Source organism: Protopterus annectens, chromosome 5.part0 (assembly GCF_019279795.1).
Source record: "Protopterus annectens isolate FY-2018-M chromosome 5.part0, PAN1.0, whole genome shotgun sequence".
Lineage (NCBI taxonomy): Eukaryota > Metazoa > Chordata > Ceratodontiformes > Protopteridae > Protopterus > Protopterus annectens.
The window spans coordinates 873,813,598-873,825,751 of NC_056735.1; the positions used below are offsets into that span (position 1 = coordinate 873,813,598).

A 12,154-nucleotide genomic window follows, 5' to 3' on the forward strand; every position below is an offset into this window, starting at 1 on the left:
CATAAGTTCAAAAAAGGGCATAAAGCTTTTTTGGAGGTTTAACATATTATCTTCTAACTCAGGGGTGTATTTATTTAGGAGTTTTGCTTCTACTTCTTTTAGTTGTTTCTTCAATTGTGATTTTTCCATATTTCTTTGTTTTTTTTTTAAAGGATGGGTGCTTTTTGTATTAGTATCCCATGTATTACTGCCTTTGTGGCAGCCCATTCTCTGTCAAAGGATCTTTCATTTATGGTTAGATCTTTTTCTAGTCTAGTTAGGATGATATTTATTTCTTGTACTACTTATTCCTTATTTGTCTAAGTTAGCATTGAATGACCAATTAAAGCAGCGATAATGTTTATGTTTTGTGGTGGCAGTGTTGATAGTGATTGAGATTGTTGAATGATCAGAGATTGATCTGACTTTAAGTCCATATTCAGTGATTGCTTTCACTAGTGCTTTCGAGATCAAAAAGAAATCAATTCTTTACCATGTTTTGTGAGTTGAAGCAAAATATGTGTATTTATTAGTTGAGTAGTCATGATGGCACATTGAGTGGGGGTCTGTTAAATCAAAATTATTTTTTAGTTCTTATGCTATGGTGGTCTGAGGTGATTATTTTCTATTTTTATGAGATCCATCTTTGTAACAGTTAATGATAATATTCCAGTCTCTGCCTACAGTATAGTAATGATTGGGGAATTTTAATAGTAAGTTATAAATGTCATATATAAAACAGTGTTGGTTATAGCATGGTCCATAAATGTTCATAAAAATTATAGGTTTATTGATGTGAGGATTATTAGTAGCAAAGTAGCATCATCTACCATTTATATCTGAACTGTAGTTGATGATTTCTCAAAGAAAGGATTTTTTAATTATAGTTGCTGTTCATTTGGACACTGTACTGTTTCTTGCTGTTATGATTTGTTTAATCCAATTTTTCTTTCTGTCGTTGTCCCACTGGTCATTTGTCATGTGTTTCTTGGAGATACATAATATTTGATTTATTTTGGTAAATAAGATGCAAAATTAGATTCTTCTTCTTGTTATCCTGAAGACCATTTATGTTCCATGAATTGAGTTTAATCAGTTTGTATATATTTATTAAAAGGTTTTCCTTTTATATTTTGTGAACGAAAGGAGTTGTATATAGAATTGAAATGGGAATTTTGTGGAATGGGGATATAGTTTTGAGTGGCATCTATTTCTCTCAAGTGAACCTTTGCGCCTATCCACCTATCCCCCTGAATTGACATAGGGAAGTATTTAGTAATGACATATTTATATATTGGATTTTTTTTGTAGGGCTTATAGTGTGTTGCAGAGGGATAAAAACCAGTACATTTTGGTTTACCCAAGTATCTGCAGTCATTTCCTATTTCACACTAATAGTTTTTCCTATAGTATGGAATTATAGTCAACAATTAGATCTATCCAAAAGAGATTAGCCTTTATATTAATCATTACAGATTCAGTAAATTGCAAAACTATTAAAGAGAGCAACAGTAAAAAACACAACAGCTAATGATCGTGGATACATTGCTTTGAAGTGTAACATTAATTATTAGCAAAAGTTGAGTCAACATTTACACATCACCAACATTGAGATATTATAGAAAAGGGAGGGAAAAAGAATATTAACAAACAATATCTATTCTGGCTTGTTTTTGTAATGTTATACTCTTTAAATTTAGGCCAGTGGCATCTTATATAGCTATATAAGGGCTTCCCTCAGTATTGAAACTATAATCTCTAAGCGCCAACAAATGGATTGATATTCGACCCTCTGTGTTACACTCATCACATTTAAAAATTGGATTTTGCACTAAACTCATTTGTTATTCTAAGTAGCCCATCAGTAATTGAACTCTAGAGTTGTAATAATATTCTTTAAAGTCAAATGTTGATCACCCTCTGTATGTCCACCTTTGAATGGCTTCTGTCATGTCATTTATAACTTGAATTACAGAGGGAAAGCTATTGCATCTAGAATGCTATATTCATGTGTATGTGACAACCACATTCAAATCACTCCATTACTCACATATTACTGTTTTTATATACTGCCTCATTTATCACATGATACCGATCCTCTAGTAGTTATTCGCCTTCAATAAAACTAACTATTTAATTACTAGACTAGTCTGGGAGAGGATCAAAGGATGACCTCTGTTTAGTTTTCCATGGTCAACTATTAACTATCTTCTTTATTACTATGTTGTCTATTGATTCATCGGTATAGCAACAACTCTCATTTGAAAGCAGCAGTCAGGTGCAATTTGTCATCTTTCCTTTAGTAAATATTTACCTAAATACGTTCTTTAATGTTTGCACCCAGAATAAGATGGGTCAACTTTATGTATGACATAGTCAAAGTAGATATGTGTTATTACTGGTGGGAGTTTACTTTATGTTGCAAGATATTCATTAAATTGATTTCTCAGTAGGACATCAGAGCAGGCTCATTATACTGCACCTTGTCTGTAGAAATGAGATATAACTGTACAATGCTTTGGCTCTCCACTTTAACAACCTGAGGTATACAGCATTTATGATCATTGAAATAGAGAAGTATAACTTAAACATTATGCTAGGGATTACACAGCCCTCAGACCAATCTATTAATCCGCCTAAATTTGCAGCAAAACAAAAACATATTTTTAGCAGCTTTAATACCCTGATTTTTAAGGAAGATTTCAGATACAACTTGGACACTACTACTAAAGAGAACATCATTTATTTGGTCAGGGCTTTCCAAGTATATAACATATCTCGGACACTGAAAGCTTTGCCCTCATAGTCCTGCAATGTTTGTTATTAACTTTTATGCTTTAGGCCTTTAAATTATCCCAATTCAATAAGAAATTGTATGAACCTATCTTGACCAGCACATAGTACATGATCATTATTTGCATTCAGTGTTTATATTAAAATAATTTTGGACCTGGTACACAACTATTTGTCAGCATATAACAAGTAACACAAAGAATAAAAAGAATAAAAAACATGGAGATGGGTAATATTGGTCTAAATGATTCAGCTGCCAACAAATGCTTCATTATAATGGACCATTTAGAATGGATAATCTTTAGTTTTAAGATTGTGACAAGTAGCTGAGTAGCTTTTTTCATGAAACTATATGTGCTACTTTATGGCCAAGTAGAACAATATTTTATTGGCTCCTATTAATTTACCTTATAAGTGGTATTAAAACATTCTTTTGATAGCTTCTTATGTGGAGGGGAGACAACAAACCTTTATAAAAGAAGGCATTTCAAAAATCTTAATCTTTAACCTTTAATCTTAAAAACTTAAAAAAAATAGCAAATAAAACCCACACAAATGGGGGCTTCTACCCCCATACCCTAACTAAATATACCAACTCCGAGTTCACACTACAGTGGAGAAAAGATCAAAGTCCACCACACTGGCCAACTGACTCCTTTCATGGCAAAAACTTATGACGATTTGGACATTTGTGAATGTAAACCTTTGCTCTTTCTGTCTCAATGTTTTGCAACTCAGCATTATTGTAATTCATTATTTTGACATAGATCCATGCTCAGATACATTCAAAGCAAGAGTACCACAGGATTCAGCCTTTTGCCCCTTACTTTTCTCCATATGCATTCCCTTCCTTCCTACAAACCTTCCTTCTTAATATGCACCTTGCAGTATTGTTTTTCAGTAATAATCTGATCTTCTACATGGTGCATTTTCTTTTGACATGGGAATATTTTGATCTTTTGACTTCCCATTGGGTCACTTTCTGCCTCCTGACCTCTATTTATCACTTTGCATTGCTCATAAACCACAGACTATACCATACCTATGAGTTCATCTCACATTTGATTTCCTTTCAGTTCTAAGCTATAAAACCTTTCTTCTTTTTCATACATTGTAAAAGGACATCACTACTCCTCTGTTTGGCCACCAGAACATGTGATCCTCATAATCCATGTTTCAGTGAATTCTACTTTCCTTATAGCAATCTTCTAAGCCATATGTTATCTCTCCTTACTCCATTTTCAGCTCAGTATCTTGCAAAGCACACTGTACTGGCTAACCTTCCTCTTTTTTTAAATTTATACTATTGCTATCTCTTTTATTCTTTCCTTAGCTGAGAAATAGTGAGGAAAGGCCAGGCACTAAATGCACTACCATGCTAGTGACCCCTGACATAAGACAAGAAGTAGTTCCTAAACCATATTAGAATTCCCTTTCCCATACAGTTTTCTCCAGAGTGTCTAAGAGGTGATAATGATTCTCAGCTTGTTTTAGGTCTGTGGATGAGCCCCCTTAAAAATAATTTCTTGTTTCACGTCCAACTGAGTCTAGTTCATAACTGAATAAATATTGTTAGGGTACGATAACCTTGTTTGAGGCCATACCTTGAGGTTGTTCTATCTTGGTGAAGGTCATCAAGTTTCACTGGTTTCACTGAAATGGGTATTGATCTCATAAATAATGGTAAATATCTAAAGATCTTTTTCTTCTTGTGACATATCAAGTCTATTCTCCGAGCCGATAACTCGCATCATGATGCATATTGTGACTCTAGTGTGAAGCTTTGCATGTGTTTGCAATTGGCATCTTTTGACCAACTGGTTAATTTTTCCTAGCCCTTCCTTTGTCTGTTCTGTTCATCTTCCACTACTGTACCTGCCTTTGGATTGACAGCAAAGGAGATTATTCTCTCTCTCTCATATATATCTAAAGTAAACAGAATGAGTGTTTTTTAGACATTTGCCATCTCCAGGACAACAAAGTACACAAACATTTGGGTTAGAGAAAAACACAAAAGCCTTGACTAACATCTTTGACTCATTTATGCATGGCTGTCAGCTAAGAAAACTACATGGGGTTGGTGGTAGAACCAAGGTAAGAACATTCTTTGGTCACATTCGAAGATGTGGGGAATAAAACCTTTTGTCATGTTAAGATTGTAAACCTGATTTAGAGGCCTGGTTATTTTGCTGTTGACTATTTTCAAGAATTGGTCATGTGCTATAGTGGAGCTTAATCTTTTTACTGAGGCTGTGCTATGTGCCATGTTTTCTACCTCTTTATTGTTGCTAATTTTAAACTGAGAGCTGGGAAATCATTATGATGTATGGTTAATGCTACTGGATGGGGATAGGGCTATTGCTGAAGTTATTGCTAGGACTAGTTGGTATGGAAGAAAAAAAATCTTAGGTAGTGTTTAGATCACCCATTATGCACATTTTGTTACAGTTATTAGCAGTTCACTTATCACAGATTAGAACTACCATCATGATTTTGGGTTTCTGAATTGTATAACCTGCTGCTCCCTAATAATATTTTCCTTTGGGATATTGACTGCTAGTCCATAGGGCTTCTTACATTTAGGTATATTCCATTTAGAAGGTGTCATATGGGTTGACCTTTGAAATGTTTCAAGCTTCTCTGCCTGATAAGGGCTTTAGGGTGAAGTGACAGCCAGGGACAGTGCTGTCTTCAGATCCTTCTCTACTTTAATGGGAAAGGGTTTGTTCTGTACAATAGAAAATACAATGTAAAGTGTGGAAAAGGCATAAATTAGGTTATCTATGAAAATATAGTGTTCCATGTGACTGAATGTAGCTCCAAGAGAAGGACTATTTCCAAAGACCCCAGAAAGACTTCTTAAAGATGTTATTATGATATGAATTCTCTCTAATTTAAATGACCAATAAGTTGCAGAAGGGAAACGCAGATTTAAAACACTGTGACAGACCTGACATTGGAGACATTTATAGGGTATGTTGGTGAATATATTGCTTAAGATATTAACACTGAGGGATTTAAATTTATTTGACTCTTCCATGAGTTCTGAAAGTTGAAAGTTTGAAGAGTAGAGGTAACTGATTAAAAAAGGGTTTATTTTTCTATTTCAATTTAAGCTGAGGTCACCAAGACTAACAGTTTAATTATTTTGCCCAGGTATACTTCAGTGAGAAGTCAGTGGGGGCTATATTAATTCATTGGACTACATGGATTAACTAGGCAAGGATTTAGGGTTAGTACATTATTGATCAGAAGCATGAATCTGTCTTCTGGCCTGATGTATTGTTTTTTTTTTTTTTTTTTTGCAAAAGTAATTTTATGTATCCTTCAGGTATTGTATAGGTTCATAGGGTAATATGAGGCTTATTAGTCTGCAGACTGTTACAAGCCTAGCCAATAACCAGAGGTCTGAATCAAACCTTGTTAAGTTAAAGACCTTAACCACTATGTGAACCCGTCCCGCTATGAAGGGCAGGTGCCCTACTTGAGACAGGAGACACTGATGCCTATAATGCAAGGGTTTTTTTATTTTTTTTAATAAAATAAGCTTCAAAAGTAACCCATTTGTTGTTAAGGCTATCCCAGTTTATAGCAGGTACCTGTACTGTTTTACTGCTCATTGCATGTTGCATATTTGTGCAATGGGATGCAATTTGGGAGGAGCCAGTTGGTTTGCATGTCCCAGTGAGTCTGAAATTTCCTTTAAGTGATTTTAAAAATGCATTTGTCAGTCTAATATAATTTAATAAATAGTGAACATTTGCATCAGAAGTATAACCCTGATTGCAGTTGCATTTTGCTGATCTAAAATGCCTAGTATGTCCAGGAAGACCATCATACTACTATTTTAGTAGCTATGATATGGTGGGTTTTGTATTTCTATCTAAGATTTGTTTGGAATGTGTTTATGATGATTATATAAGGAAAGAAAACTGGTTGATAATAAGCAATATGTACAGAGACTGATGAAGATAAAGATCAACATAATGGTGATACATGATGCAGAAGGCTTGAATCATAAGCACATATGCTGTATAAAATATTTCCACAGAAACCTATTCAGCAAACAAACTCTGTCAACCTGTATGTGGGAGTCTAAATATCAGAGACATCAAAATAGTGCTTGCGATGATTTGGGTTGAAGAAAGGTAGGTAGGGGTATAGCATTAAGGTGAGCAATGGGATGTACCTAGATACTGAGTTTCCTGCAAGTTTGTTATTAATTTACATTAACTAGGTAAAATGCAAGACAAAGTCAGAATGGCTCATTATAAGTAAAATAAAAATAAGAAGTTCATAACCAAAAAGCAAAATTGAAATAGAACAGAAAAACCTACAAAATGTAACAGAATAAGAAAACAGAAACATTAAATTATTATACAGATAGCAGACAAAATAATAATAATACATAAGTTAAGCTGTAAAACTAAAAGAATCATTAAAAAACATTATAACTAAATTATATTAAATGTATACAATGCTGGTTACAAAGTCGACAAGTATCATTTTGAAAAAAAGCAAATACACAAATATAAAGAAATGAAGTGGAAAAGAAGGGTACAAGAAAATAGAGCAGACTTTATATAATCTCAGAACAGGATAAACATAATAAACAGTTCAAATAAGTAAGCAAAGACAAATAGACTAAAACTATTTAATTCCAAGAATGAATAGATATGTAGATTAAAATGCATCTAGCTATATTGGAGTATATGGAATGCATAATTAAATTATATTCAGCATAAATAAACTACATGTACAGTTATTAATTAATAAACATATAACTAAAAGTGCAGTATAAACAACACTGCAATTTTTCAGATATAAGTAAGGGTTAAAATACAACTGAAGCTTCAGTGAACAGTGGATGAAGATTCTAAATATTTAAAAAGCATATACATTAACTTATAATACAATAAATTGAAATAAATAGAGTATATAAGTGCAAAGTGATTTAATTTACTAGATTTAAATGCTTTCTCAATTGCACCTTATGTCTTTAAATCATGCTGACTGCCTCACATGCCTTTTTGTAATGTCTAAACTGGTAGTGCCTTTCACTGTACTGTGTACTTAGTTACTGTTAGGCATGTAAATTATTTTGTTATTGAGCCTATACTGCTAAATGAGTTTTAACATGCATATTCTATTCCTCACCTCTCCCCAGCATAACTTGGGACAATTTGTCTGCAGTTCAATGTGACTTTAAGTCTGTTAATTAGCAATGAGGGTTCAATAGACATTTAATGCAGAGGATTAAGGCTATTTATGATTTGCATCCTGTAGTCCTAAGGTCAATTCCTTCAGCCCTTTTTGCTTACTGTGTGATTCACTTAACCAGAGAGTCCTATAGGGATATAAAGCTAGGCTTCTTAATAGCCACCTCGACTGTATGCCTAGTAACTACCTAAGAAACAGACACCTTAAAAACAGAAACTCTACATACAATGTCACAGGAAATGTAGTTTGTCCTTACTTTTTGATTAAGAAGACAAAATCCTGTGACAATATATATGCCATCATGACTAAGAATCCCAATGTTCTGACTAGAAAACACAAATACACTGGAACACAGATGTGATATAATGCCCTATATAGGAGCAAAGTAGGTTTTTGCAAATTACATGAGGTTTTGAGCTGGAGCAAGCTTTTTGTCATGGGTTATTATGATACTGATGTTAGATATAGATATCAACTTGTTCCTAGAAAGGGAACACATTATTTTCTTTTGGACAGAAAAAAGAAACTTGAAAAATGTGCAACTTGGATGTTTCAGATGACTACATTTCAGCGACAGACACTGTGTGTGTGTGTGTGTGTGTGTGTGTGTGTGTGTGTGTGTGTGTGTGTGTGTGTGTGTGTGTGTGTGTGTGTGTGTGTGTGTGTGTGTGTGTGTGTGTGTGTGTTTGTGTATGTAACAGACTGTGTGAGCCTGAAACTGTAGAAGACTAGGTCGTGTCTTTTTTGGCACTTTACTTGAGTCAGTGTTCATTTGAGAAGACCTCAGCTAGACTGCTCTGACAAATACATAAATAATAAATCACAATACAAGAGAAGTGTAGGAAGACTAGTGTTTTGACTGCTAATTACTTAACATCATGATCTGCAAATGGTTTAGCATGCATCAGGATTTTTATATACTTAACTGCAGACCTGACTGCTTGCTGTCAGACTTTGAACTGCTTATATAATTAGAGTTATTTGATATGCTTTGAAGAAAAATCTTTAGGTGTAATGTATTTAATGTAGTAATTGCATTAAATACAAAATATATTTTAACTTTCTGGGTTGCAGTGTATCTTTTTTTTTCTTTCAGTGGGACGGCATGCAAGTGATGACTGAATTACAACTTCAAGGCTACCGTAACATGAACACATGCCATGTATTTAATGAAAAAGAAAGAGTTTTATTCCTGTTTTTTATGTGTATAAAAAAATGTCACTGAAGGTCAGCAACTAAACACTGGCAAAAATGCAGCAAGACTGTGTTATATCACCAGTAAAGACAATGGCACAACATAGAGTGGAGTAGTTGACCTTACTGAGGATGTCATAGGTGATGAGATAGGATTGGACTACTTTTGCTGTTAGACCAGGACATGGTATCCAGCTACAGTCTGCCAGGCTGATAATACCTGCCTGCACTTATAGTAATTAATCTTATTTTTTTTGTGGTTTCCTAGTGTTTCCTCATCCCAAACCTCACTCATTCACATTTTATAGTGGTGCTCATGGGAAGACCTGGCAAAAGGGAGAGCTCATTGATACAGAGTGTGAAATGGCAGAAATTCAACACCCAGATGGAACATGAGTGTTATACTATAGTTCTAGGATTAATCTTTGTTACAAGGCAGAAGCATTTAATGAGAATGAAGGCAATAATTTTTCAGGAGCAAAACCGAATCAAAAGTTATACACAAACACCAGTGGAATAAAACAGTGCCAGGAGTTATAAAAAAAGTTTATTCACTCATGAAATTAAAAGGTAACTGCTTTCACATCTGCTTCATCAGACCTTCTACAGAAAATGAATGAACTGGCATGCTTATATATGCAAACATCAATCAAAATGAGGCAAACAAGTTGAACCAATCACTTGAAGCATTATATTAAACCAAGCATAGATATAGCATATGCATAATAAAAAACAAACGAATAAAACAACTTAGATCAAAGGTAAAATCACTCAAACATTCCTGAAAAATGTATCAATACACTTTCAGTACTGAGCCAACATTGATCTGTTTGAGGCAAATACTATAAAATGTAATAAAAATAATGCAACAGTATACATATAATATATAAAAGAAATGTATATAAATAAAATGTAAAAAGTATATATATAATGGCATTATATATTTTTAATATATATTTTAATATATTTGCTATATTTATGCTTGGTTTGCCTCACTTTGATTGATGGCTGCATATATAAGTATACATTTTCTGCGTAAGGTCTGATGAAGCAGATGTGAAAGTGCTTACCTTTTAATTTCATGAGCGAATACACTTTTTTATAACTCCTGGCATTATTTTATTCCACTGGTGTTTGCTGTTGCACATTTTCATTTTTATTTTCAGTGGTTTATTTATCTCGAGTGTATTTCTTTTTTTGAATCAAAACTTAGTTGAGCCTCTCAATGGCTGTCAAGTTAGTTTCTGGCAAGGTAGCTGCTGTTAAGTTAGTTGCTGTGGAGTTAGATGCTGTCCAGTTAGAAACTATCAAGATAGATGCTGTCAAGATAGATTCCGATGCTGTCAAGGTTCTGGCTGTCAAGGTAGTGTTATCAGTTTTCAGGCACCAGATGGCACTTGGCTGCTCTTCTCACATCCAACAACTAAAGATGAAAGACTTGACGTGGGTATTTATCTAAGCCAGTCACCATTAGAAGCATCTAAGTGGTCATCGCCTTGGATTATTAACCCTGGTCCCAGTGGTTATTCAGACCTGGTTAACTATGAAGGAAGTACAGATAACTTTGAATGGAATAAGAAATTTGCATACTTGTTTGAGCGTGGAGTTCAGAGTATGCATGAAATAATAGCATTTACTGTATTTACATACAGTGACATAAAAAAGAGTATTGGAGTTAGAGCATCCAAAATTATCTCCTCTCAATTCAGTTGCTATACTAAATCAGTAATAAAAGGTGCAGGACTTTCATTTAATTTTGCTAACACATGAGGCCAAAACTAAGAAGTAATGCATGTGACTGCATATCAGAAATGTACATTGTGCAAATGAGAGTGCCTTACTGGACAGGATAATCCCACCAACCCCACCTGCATCCCTCTCTCGCTCTCTCTCTCTCTCTCACTCTGTGTACTTGTCTGTATGTGTGTGACTGTATATACATATATACATATATATATATATATATATATATATATATATATATATATATATATATATGTGTGTGTGTGTGTGTGTGTGTGTGTATATATATATATATATATATATATATATATATATATATATATATATATATATATATATATATATATATATATATATATATGCATACAAATTCACACATGCATGGCACAGAAATACATACACACACTAAAAATAATAGTTTAGTTTTTATCTGTCTTTGTTCTATTTGACTCCATGTTTGACTTCTGGTTCTTTTCTAATATTCTGTCCAGGATACACCCACTTGTTTTCTTCAAATATTTTCATTGCTTCCAGGCTGGGTACAAAAGATACATGGCGGTGGTCTGGTTGGTTTTATTTTCTGTATATACCCTACTCCTCTCCAGCAATGAATGACAGCATATTATGCAAACAAAGAACACCTGTGATACATTACCACAACAGTCTAGCCTTAAACAGAAATACTTTAACAATGTGTCCAGATCCTCATCACCTCATTGCCTTCTAAATTTAATTAAAAAAAAAAAAAAAAAAAAAAGTATAATTTAAACAAACAAATTATCAATCTATATATATATATATATATATATATATATATATATATATATATATATATATATATATATATATATATACACACACACACACATATATATATATATATATATATATATATATATATATATATATATATATATATATATATATATATATATATATATATATATATATATATATATATATATATATATGTATATATATATATATATATATATATATATATATATATGTATACATATCTACTTATATATATATATATATATATATATATATATATATATATATATATATATATATATATATATATTCAAATCGAGCTATATACAATACTAATCTCAGTAAGTCACAGTTTTCCAGGTCTGGTTCTGGTTGACATATTGTAATATCTTTATACTAAAAATGCAATCTTAACATCATAATAAACATGGCTAGATTATCTACAACA

The 12,154-nt window shown here is 32.9% G+C and overlaps 1 pseudogene; it reads left to right on the forward strand.

Moving 5' to 3' along the window:
* Positions 1-9,097: 9,097 nt before the first annotated feature.
* The window catches only part of LOC122802243, an 87,929-nt pseudogene continuing 84,872 nt past the window's right edge, over positions 9,098-12,154 (forward strand).